This window comes from Mobula birostris, chromosome 17 (assembly GCF_030028105.1).
Source record: "Mobula birostris isolate sMobBir1 chromosome 17, sMobBir1.hap1, whole genome shotgun sequence".
In the NCBI taxonomy this organism is placed as follows: Eukaryota; Metazoa; Chordata; class Chondrichthyes; order Myliobatiformes; family Myliobatidae; genus Mobula; species Mobula birostris.
The window spans coordinates 19829736-19841566 of NC_092386.1; positions in this window are offsets into that span (position 1 = coordinate 19829736).

The window sequence follows — 11831 nt, forward strand, 5'->3', positions numbered from 1 at the left end:
GCATGGAGTTCATGATATTCTCCCATTATTAATTCTATGTTTGGAGAACCATGCCCTGCAAATGTGTGTATCATTGCAGAGTAGTCTGAGGGTGAATTTAGCAGTGCAAGCCTTTCCCGCTGCAAATGCAAAGTGAGATTAGCTCTGTAATTTGAATGTAATGATGCAAATACAGAAGTACACTCAAGCCTATTTCACACAGACTGCAGAGCACCTCTGTAACTGTGAAGCTCCTCAACTAGCTTCTGGACAATTGAGTAGAATCTTAACCCCTTCCTAATGGAATTTAGTACAAGTATATAGATTTCTAAATTGTCCCGCCGCTGAGTAAAGCTGTAAATCAGCAGAAAAACATCGGAGAAGTATCTACATATACTATTTCTTTCAGTGCTCGATAGACATACCCCTGGTTTGTCCTGGTTTATTCACTATTCAATATACTCCCATCAGCTGATCATTGAAAAATAAACTAAGGTATATTTTGCCACTTCTTGTGTCAGTTTTTTGCAAGTTATTCTTTTTTGTCAAGCTGCTGACATTTTCAATCTGTTGTACTTTAAAATGATAATAAATTGTTTTAGTTTGCTCCATTTTACAAGTTTGCTTTCTGCTGTTCTCATAGTTCTCACACTGAAATTATGTTTGGGACCATGCTCCAGACTCCGCCATTGCAATGGTACAATTGGAAGTGAGACAGGTGTAGTTACCATCTAATGCAGTCAGCATTTCAAAGTTTGGGGACCTGGTATGAGCTGTATGCAGGCAAACTACAGTATGTACACTGCTGTCAGTCACATTTCCAAATGATAGTAAATATAAAATACAGATCATTCTACTACAATGCGTGTTTCCATAACACAAATTAGTTAGAATGTGATGCATAGATTAGAGAACACTATTGCTTTATGCAGGCCGCATTGGTTATAGCGTGACTATGATCAGGAAAACCCACTTAGATCTATGCTTTGAAGGGAATTACAGCTCTTTCTGTTATTGTTAGAGGGGATGACGAGATGTCCTCCAGGGACGAGGTTCAGCACCTGGCTGCTTGGTGTGCCGACAACAATCAGGCCCTTAACACCCTGAAGACCAAGGAGATCATTGTGGACTTCAGGCATGCCAGGAGTCACACTCATGTCCCCATCTACATCAACAGAGCAGTAGTGGAGCGTGTATCAAGCTTCAAATTCTTTGGTGTCCACGTTTCCGAGGATCTCACCTGGTCCCTGAACTCCTCCATCCTGATCAAAAAGGCACAACAGCACCTTTATTTCCTGCGGAGCATGAAGAAAGCTCACCTCTGTCCCAGGATACTGACAGACTTTTACCGCTGTACCATTGAGAGCATACTCACCAACTGCATCTCAGTGTGGTATGACAATTGTCCCATATCGGATCGCAAAGCACTCCAGCGTGTGGTGAAAACTGCCCAGCAGATTATCGGCACCCAATTGCCCACCACTGAGATCATCTACCATAAATGCTGCCTGGGCAGGGCGAAAAGCATTATCGAGGATGCATCTCACCCTAACCATGAATTCTTCACTCTCCTCCCATCCGGTAGGCGTGACAGGAGCCTCCGCTCCCGCACCAGCAGGCACAGGAAGAGCTTCTTCCCTGAGGCTGTGACCCTGCTGAATCTTTCATCACAGTGCTCAGCAGTATTGCATCTGTATTGTACTGTCTCAGAACTTTTATATTTGTGTGCTGTAGCACTTTTTTTATTCACAGTTATTATGTAAATAACACTATTCTTTGCATTTCTGGTCAGATGCTAAATGCATTTCATTGGCTTTGTATCTGTACTCGGCAAAATGACAATAAAGTTGAATCTAATCTAATCTAATCTAACCTAATAATGTGACTTACTATAACACAAAGTTTCCAAGAGTCTTAGGGAATGCAGCACAGAAACGTGTCCTACAGCCCAAAATGTCAATGCCACCAAAGAGTCTTCTTGAGTTAGTCCTATTGCTTGCATTTGTCCCATATACCTGTAAACATTTCTTATCCATATACCTGTCCAAATATCTTTCAAGTGTTATAATTGTACACATCTCTACCGTTTCCTCTGGCAGCTTGTTTCATAGACCCACATGTCTCTCAGTGCAGAGTGGCTCTGACTATCATGACAATATTTAGGGTAACTGCATCAGTCTGCACATGGTCTATACCCCTCCATCTCCTGTTCATTTTCCTATCTCATTCTACTCTCTTTGTCACTACACATGGGTTTACAGGCAGGGCTGCCAGTGTATCCATGTCTCTTAAGATTGTAACTATTGATTGGACGTCTACATCTGCGCCAAGTGCATCGAGATGCAGCTCCTAAGAGACCGCGCTACGGAACTGGAGCTGCAGCTCGATGACCTTCGTCTGGTCAGGGAGAGTGAGGAGGTGATAGAGAGGAGTTGCAGGCAGGTGGTCACGCCAGGGCCACGGGAGGCAGACAAGTGGGTCACGGTTAGGAGGGGGAAGGGGAAGAGTCAGGTAATAGGGAGTACCCCGATGGCTGTTCCCCTTAACAATAGGTACTCCTGTTTGAGTACTGTTGGGGGGGACAGCTTACCCGGGGGAAGCGACAGTGGCCGTGCCTCCGGCACAGAGTCTGGCCCTGTAGCTCAGAAGGGTAGGGCAAGGAAGAGGAGGGCAGTTGTGATAGGGGACTCGATAGTAAGGGGGTCAGATAGGCGATTCTGTGGACGCAGTCCAGAGACCCGGATGGTAGTCTGCCTCTCTGGTGCCAGGGTCCGGGATATTTCTGATCGTGTCCAAGATATCCTGAAGTGGGAGGGTGAGGAGCCAGAGGTCGTGGTACATATAGGTACCAATAACATAGGTAGGAAAAGGGATGAGGTCCTGAAAGGAGAATATAGGGAGCTAGGAAGGGAGTTGAGAAAAAGGACCGCAAAGGTAGTAATCTCGGGATTACTGCCTGTGCCACGCGACAGTGAGAGTAGGAATGCTATGAGGTGGAGGATAAATGCGTGGCTGAGGGATTGGAGCAGGGGGCAGGGATTCAAGTTTTTGGATCATTGGGACCTCTTTTGGCGCAGGCGTGACCTGTACAAAAAGGACGAGTTACACTTGAATCCTAGGGGGACCAATATCCTGGCAGGGAGATTAGCGAGGGCTACTGAGGTGACTTTAAACTAGAATGGTTGGGGTGTGGGAATCAAATTAAAGAGGCTAGGTGTGAGGAGGTTAGTTCACAACAGGGGGATGGAAACCAGTGCAGAGAGACAGGGGGTTGTAAAGTGAGGGTAGAAGCAAAAAGTACTAAGGAGAAGAGTAAAAGTGGCAGGCCGACAAATCCAGGGCAAGCATTAAAAAGGGCCACTTTTCAACATAATTGTATAAGGGCTAAGAGAGTTGTAAAAGAGCGCCTGAAGGCTTTGTGTGTCAATGCAAGGAGCATTCGTAATAAGGTGGATGAATTGAAAGTGCAGATTGTTATTAATGATTATGATATAGTTGGGATCACAGAGACATGGCTCCAGGGTGACCAAGGATGGGAGCTCAACGTTCAGGGATATTCGATATTCAGGAGGGATAGACATGAAGGAAGGGGAGGTGGGGTGGCGTTGCTGGTTAAAGAAGAGACTAACGCAATAGAAAGGAAGGACATAAGCCGGGAAGATGTGGAATCGATATGGGTAGAGCTGCGTAACACTAAGGGGCAGAAGACGCTGGTGGGAGTTGTGTACAGGCCACCTAACAGTAGTAGTGAGGTCGGAGATGGTATTAAACAGGAAATTAGAAATGTGTGCAATAAAGGAACAGCAGTTATAATGGGTGACTTCAATCTACATGTAGATTGGGTGAACCAAATTGGTAAAGGTGCTGAGGAAGAGGATTTCTTGGAATGTATGTGGGATGGTTTTTTGAACCAACATGTCGAGGAACCAACTAGAGAGCAGGCTATTCTGGACTGGGTTTTGAGCAATGAGGAAGGGTTAATTAGCAATCTTGTCGTGAGAGGCCCTTTGGGTAAGAGTGACCATAATATGGTGGAATTCTTCATTAAGATGGAGAGTGACATAGTTAATTCAGAAACAAAGGTTCTGAACTTAAAGAGGGGTAACTTTGAAGGTATGAGATGTGAATTAGCTAAGATACACTGGCAAATGACACTTAAAGGATTGACGGTGGATATGCAATGGCAAGCATTTAAAGGTTGCATGGATGAACTACAACAATTGTTCATCCCAGTTTGGCAAAAGAATAAATCAAGGAAGGTAGTGCACCCGTGGCTGACAAGAGAAATTAGGGATAGTATCAATTCCAAAGAAGCAGCATACAAATTAGCCAGAGAAAGTGGCTCACCTGAGGACTGGGAGAAATTCAGAGTTCAGCAGAGGAGGACAAAGGGCTTAATTAGGAAGGGGAAAAAAGATTATGAGAGAAAACTGGCAGGGAACATAAAAAACTGACTGTAAAAGCTTTTATAGGTATGTAAAAAGGAAAAGACTGGTAAAGACAAATGTAGGTCCCCTACAGACAGAAAAAGGTGAATTGATTATGGGGAGCAAGGACATGGCAGACCAATTGAATAATTACTTTGGTTCTGTCTTCATTAAGGAGGACATAAATAATCTTCCAGAAATAGTAGGGGACAGAGGGTCCAGTGAGATGGAGGAACTGAGCGAAATACTTGTTAGTAGGGAAGTGGTGTTAGGTAAATTGAAGGGATTGAAGGCAGATAAATCCCTAGGGCCAGATGGTCTGCATTCTAGAGTGCTTAAGGAAGTAGCCCAAGAAATAGTGGATGCATTAGTGATAATTTTTCAAAACTCGTTAGATTCTGGACTAGTTCCTGAGGATTGGAGGGTGGCTAATGTAACCCCACTTTTTAAAAAAGGAGGGAAAGAGAAACCGGGGAATTATAGACCGGTTAGCCTAACGTCGGTGGTGGGGAAACTGCTGGAGTCAGTTATCAAAGATGTGATAACAGCACATTTGGAAAGCGGTGAAATAATCGGACAAAGTCAACATGGATTTGTGAAAGGAAAATCATGTCTGACGAATCTCAGTGAATTTTTTGAGGATGTAACTAGTAGAGTGGATAAGGGAGAACCAGTGGATGTGGTATATTTGGATTTTCAAAAGGCTTTTGACAAGGTCCCACACAGGAGATTAGTGTGCAAACTAAAGCACATAGTATTGGGGGTAAGGTATTGATGTGGATGGAGAATTGGTTAGCAGACAGGAAGCAAAGAGTGGGAATAAACGGGACTTTTTCAGAATGGCAGGCGGTGACTGGTGGGGTACTGCAAGGCTCAGTGCTGGGACCCCAGTTGTTTACAATATATATTAATGACTTGGATGAGGGAATTAAATGCAGCATCTCCAAGTTTGCGGATGACATGAAGCTGGGTGGCAGTGTTAGCTGTGAGGAGGATGCTAAGAGCATGCAGAGTGACTTGGATAGGTTGGGTGAGTGGGCAAATTCATGGCAGATGCAATTTAATGTGGATAAATGTGAAGTTATCCACTTTGGTAGCAAAAATAGGAAAACAGATTATTATCTGAATGGTGGCCGATTAGGAAAAGGGGAGGTGCAACGAGACCTGGGTGTCATTATACACCAGTCATTGAAAGTGGGCATGCAGGTACAGCAGGCGGTGAAAAAGGCGAATGGTATGCTGGCATTTATAGCGAGAGGATTTGAGTACAGGAGCAGGGAGGTACTACTGCAGTTGTACAAGGCTTTGGTGAGACCACACCTGGAGTATTGTGTGCAGTTTTGGTCCCCTAATCTGAGGAAAGACATCCTTGCCATACAGGGAGTACAAAGAAGGTTCACCAGATTGATTCCTGGGATGGCAGGACTTTCATATGAAGAAAGACTGGATGAACTGGGTTTGTACTCGTTGGAATTTAGAAGATTGAGGGGGGATCTGATTGAAACGTATAAAATCCTAAAGGGATTGGACAGGCTAGATGCAGGAAGATTGTTCCCGATGTTGGGGAAGTCCAGAACAAGGGGTCACAGTTTGAGGATAAAGGGGAAGCCTTTAAGGACCGAGATTAGGAAAAACTTCTTCACTCAGAGAGTGGTGAATCTGTGGAATTCTCTGCCACAGGAAGCAGTTGAGGCCAGTACATTGGCTATATTTAAGAGGGAGTTAGATATGGCCCTTGTGGCTACGGGGGTCAGGGGGTATGGAGGGAAGGCTGGTGCAGGGTTCTGAGTTGGATGATCAGCCATGATCATAATAAATGGCGGTACAGGCTCGAAGGGCCGAATGGCCTACTCCTGCACCTATTTTCTATGTTTCTATGTTTCTATGATTATAGCAGAAGATTAAATATTAATTTTATTTGTCACATGTACGTTGAAGTACAGTGAAATGCGTCATTTTGTGTAAAGGCAAATCATAGAAACATAGACGAAACATATAAAATCTACAGCACAATACAGGCCCTTTGACCCACAAAGCTGTGCCGAACATGGCCTTACCTTAGAACTCCCTAGGCTTACCTATAGCCCTCTATTTTTCTAAGCTCCATGTGTCAATCCAGGAGTCTCTTAGAAGACCCTATTGTTTCTGCCTCCACCACTGCCGCCGACAGCCCATTCCACGCACTCACCACTCTCTGCGTAAAAAACATACTCCTGACATCTCCTTTGTACCTACTTCCAAGCAACATAAAACTATGCACTCTCGTGCTAGCCATTTCAGCCCTGGGAAAAAGCCTCTGACTATCCACACGATCAATGCCTCTCAATATCTTGTACACCTCTATCAAGTCACCTCTCATCCTCCACTGCTCCAAGGAGAAAAGGCTGAGTTCACTCAACCTATTCTCATAAGGCATGCTCCCCGAACCAGGTAACATCCTTGTAAATCTCTTCTGCACCCTTTCTATGGTTTCCACATCCTTCCTGTAGTGAGGTGACCAGAACTGAGCACAGTACTCCAAGTGGGGTCTGACCAGGGTCCTATACAGCTGCAACATTACCTCTCGGCTGCTAAATTCAATTTCACCATTGATGAAGGCCAATGTACCGTATGCCTTCTTAACCACAGAGTCAACCTGCGCAGCAGCTTTGAGTGTCCTGTGGACTTAGACCCCAAGATCCCGCTGATCCTCCACACTGCCAAGAGGCTTACCATTAATACTATATTCTGCCATCATATTTGACCTACCAAAATGAACAACCTCACACTTAGCTGAGTTGAACTCCATCTGCCACTTCTCAGACCAGTTTTGCATCCTATCAATGTCCTGGTGTAACCTCTGACAACCCTCCACACTATCCATAATACCCCCAACCTTTGTGTCATCAGCAAATTTACTAGCCCATTCCTCCACTTCCTCATCCAGGTCATTTATAAAAATCACAAGGAGTAGGGGTCCCAGAACAGATCCCTGAGGCACACCATTGATTACCGGCCTCCATGCAGAATGTCACCCGCCTACAACCACTCTTTGCCTTCTGTGGGCAAGCCAGTTCTGGATCCACAAGGCAATGTCCTCTTGGATCCCATGCCTCCTTATTTTCTCAATAAGCCTTGCATGGAGTACCTTATCAAATGCCTTGCTAAAATCCATATACACTCCATCTACAGCTCTACTTCATCAATGTGTTCAGCCACATCCTCAAAAAATTCAATCAGGCTCGTAAAGCATGACCTGCCTTTGACAAAGCCGCGCTGACTATTCCTAATCATATTATGCCTCTCCAAAAGTTCCTAAATTCTGCCTCTCAGGATCTTCTCCATCAACTTACCAACCACTGAAGTAAGCCTCACTGGTCTATAATTTCCTGGGCTACCCCTACTCCCCTTCTTGAACAAGCGAACAACCCTCCAATCCTCCGGAACCTCTCCTGTCCTCATTAATGATGCAAAGATCATTGCCAGAGGCTCAGCAATCTCCTCCCTCGCTTTCCACATTAGCCTGGGGTACATCCCGTCCAGTCCTGGTGACTTACCCAACTTGATGCTTTCCAAAAGCTCCAGCACATCCTCTTTCTTAATATCTACATGCTTAAGCTTTTCAGTCCACTGCAAGTCATGCCTACAATTGCCAAGATCCTTTTCCATAGTGAATGCTGAAGCAAAGTTTATTGAGGAGGGAGGAGAAGATGGCGATGCAACACAGTGCGCACAGCTCTCCGGTGAAATGATATCATATTTGTAAGTAGAATGCTGTGCACAGTTCTGATTTGATGGAGACAGACGTGAGAAGCAGAGGAACACTGGAGAAACTTCTGAAACGACTGGTTCGCTGCTGCTGCTACTGTGTGATCGAGAATCTCCAGAGGGGAAGGCCCCAAAATCCCTGGTTTTGCCTTCTGCTGGCGACCGAGGCTGAGGTTGAAGCGTTCGGCAGAGATGGTGCTCGGTACTCGGTGTCGGAGGGCTGATCAGAGCTCGAAGTTTTCGGACGACTCAGAGTCTGACTGTGGTCGGGCATGGCAGGGAGAGTTTTCTTCCTTCTCCCGTCTGCGTGAGATGTGGGACTTTAAAGAGACTTTGATCTTTTTTACTGTGCCATGGCCTGTTCTTCATCAAGTTATGGTATTGTTGCACTGTTGGAACTATATGTTATAATTATGTGATTTTTGTTAGTTTTTCAATCTTGGTCTGTCCTGTGTTTCTGTGATATCACACCAGAGGAATATTGCATCATTTCTTATTGCATGCATTACTAAATGACAATAAAAGAGGACTGCATGTCCTCATAATTTAATCTAATCTAAAGTATTCATTAAGTACCTCTGCCATCTCCTCCGGTTCCATTCACACTTTTCCACTGTCACACTTTGGTCCCATTCTCTCACGTCTTATCCTCTTGCTCTTCATATACCTGTAGAATGCCTTGTTGGTTTTCCTTAATCCTGCTAACCAAGGCCTTCTCATGGATCCTGCTGGCTCTCCTAATTTCATTCTTAAACTCCTTCCTGCTAGCCTTATAATCTTGTAGGTCTCTATCACTACTTAGTTTTTTAAACCTTTTGTAAGCTCTTCTTTTCTCTTGACTAGATTTACAACAGCCTTTGTACTCCACGGTTCCTGTACTCTACCATCATTTCCCTGTCTCATTGGAACGTATCTACGCAGAACCCTATGCAAAAATCAGCAAGGATTGTGCTGGGGGCAGCCCAGGTGTACTGTCTCACTTCCAGTACTAACATGGCACACCCACAACTCATAAACCCCAAACTCACTAACTACTGGGCTGCCCTGTGCAAAACCTACAGTATGCTACCTGACCTTACTACAAAAAAGTCAATATTTGGAACAAAAGGACGTCCCGATGAAGGATCTTGGCCCGAAGCTTCAACTGTTTCTTTCTCTCCACAGATGTACATCTTTGAAATGTGGAGGAAACCAGGGCACTCGGATGAAACCTACGGGGTCACGGGGAGACTGTACAAACTGCTTACAAACAGCCGTGGGAATCAATTCCCAACCTTACAGCAGGATGCTGTAGAGCTTTGCACTAACTGCTACACTACTGTGCTGCCCTGTACATAGGCTGCACTACCTGACCTTAGCAAAAAAGACAACATTTCGAACGAAAGGACGTCCGGATGAAGGATCTTGGACCAAAAAATCAACTGTTTATTCCTCTCCATAGATGCTGCCTGACTTGCTGAGATCTTCCAGCATTTTGTCTGTGTTACTCTGAATTTCCAGCATCTGCAGAATCTCTTGTGTTTTAAATAGGAGAACCTGCAGTACTACAAAGGATTGCTCCACCTGCAAATCTTCAGACAGATTTCACTTAATCCTTACATCACAATTCTGGAAGGAAGGAAGAACTGCAGAGAGAATTTTAAGTCTGACGGTTTAAAAATTATTTTTGTTCTTTGAAGTTATCCTTCAGAAGTTGGCGTTCTCTTTTGAGAACAAGGAATTAAAACCAGACTGCATATTCCACAAAACGCAGTTAATGTTACCGGGACTGTCAATCCATACTATTTCAAACGTCAGCTGCTGCTTCAGGGACGATCTTGTTAAAAACTTTAAAAAATGGATAGTGAATTCCTAGTCCGTTAGTGAAAGGACTTTAAATTTGGAAATGCTGTCACCAGAGGCTTAGTCTTTCAGTGAGATGGAGAGCAACACACACAAAATGCTGGAGGAGCTCAGCAGGTCAGGTAGTATCCAAAGAAATGAATAAAGTGTCGATATTTCAGTCTGAGACCCCTCCTCAGGACTGGAAAAGAAGGGGGAAGGTTCCAGAACAAAAGGATGGTGGGGGAGGGGGAGGGGAAGAAGGACTAACCAGAAGGTAAGAGGTGAAGCCAGTTGGGTGGGAAAAGTAAAAGACTGGAGAGGAAGAAATCTGATAGGAGAGGAGAATAGACCATGGGAGAAAGGGAAGAGGGAAGGGAACCAGGAGGAGGTGGCAGGGACGTGAGGAGAAGAGCTAAGAATCCGGAGTGGGGAATAGAAGAGAGAAGGTGGAGGGAAAATAATTATGAGAAGGAGAAATTTATGCTCACGCCATCAGGTTGGAGGCTACCTAGATGGAATATGAGATGTTGCTCCTCCACTCTGAGAGTGGCCTCATCATGGAAAGAGAGGAAAGAGAGGCAGCCATGGACCAACATATCGTAATGGTAATGGTTACTGACAATATTATTAGAACATAGAACCATAAGACATAGGAGCACAATTAGCAACTTGGCCCATCAAGTCTGTTCAGTCATTCTATCATGGCTGATTTATTATCCCTCTCAACCCCATTCTCTTGCCTTCTCCCTGTAACCCTGGATGCTTTTACTAATCAAGAACAGATCAACTTTCACTTTAAATAGACCCAATGACTTGGCCTCCACAGCCATATGTGGCAAAGGATTCCACAGATTCATCACCCACTGGCTAAAGAAGTTCCATCTCTGTTCTAAAGGGGCTAGCGTGAGGCTATCCCCTCTGGTCTTAGACTGAGCTACTTTAGGAGACATTTTCCATGTCCACTCTATCAAGGCTATACATTTCAATGAGAGTCCTGCTCAACCTTCCAAATTCCAGGAAGTACAGGGCCAGAGTTGTCAAACAATCCTCTTACATTAATCCTTTTATTCCTTGGATCAATCTAATGAACTTCCTCTGGACTCTTTCCAATGTTGGCATATCCTTTCTCAGATAAGGGACGACAATACTCCAGGTGTGGTCTGACCAGTGCCTCATAAAGCCTCAGCATTATATTTTTGCTCTTATATCCTCACTCCCCCTGGTGTTGAGTGGTGAAGTGTAAAATTGCTCAATTCCCAACCTTTGTTAAGCAAGTGATTTGAAAAATATGTCCTAAAAATTTTCATGTAAGAAGTTAATTACAAAAGATTACATTAGGTGCTAGTGGTCTACATTTTACTGGTAACCATACAGAACAGACGGGGTATTAGTGTCCAGATGTACAAAGATTCCACTGCTAACACAGAGGTACTGAATTTACTGGGTGAGTTCTACCAGTAACTTCCCAATTGTGCTCTACTGTGTAACTTGAGGTAGGCCATGAACTATGTGATGGAGGAGGTGGACGAACTAGAACAGGTCACACAACCAAAAAGTATTTTCCCAGCTTTGTCAGCTGTTAAGTGTCACAAACATGAAAGCTGGAGTCATCAACTTAAAGCTTAAAGTAAAATTAACCTGAAACACTTAAAATTAAATAAACTAAATAGTTGAAAGAGTTCCTTTTTTTTTCCTGTAGCCCAGTAATTCCCATTTAAGCAAATTGACTTGTGGATCCTGTGCCAGCTTCAAACTTGGATAGGATTCCAGAAGTTTCTCCACCATAAATGCATGGGGACTTGAATACGCTTCTGTTCTGCACCCAGCACCTTTTCACTCCGCAGGTATCTGAGC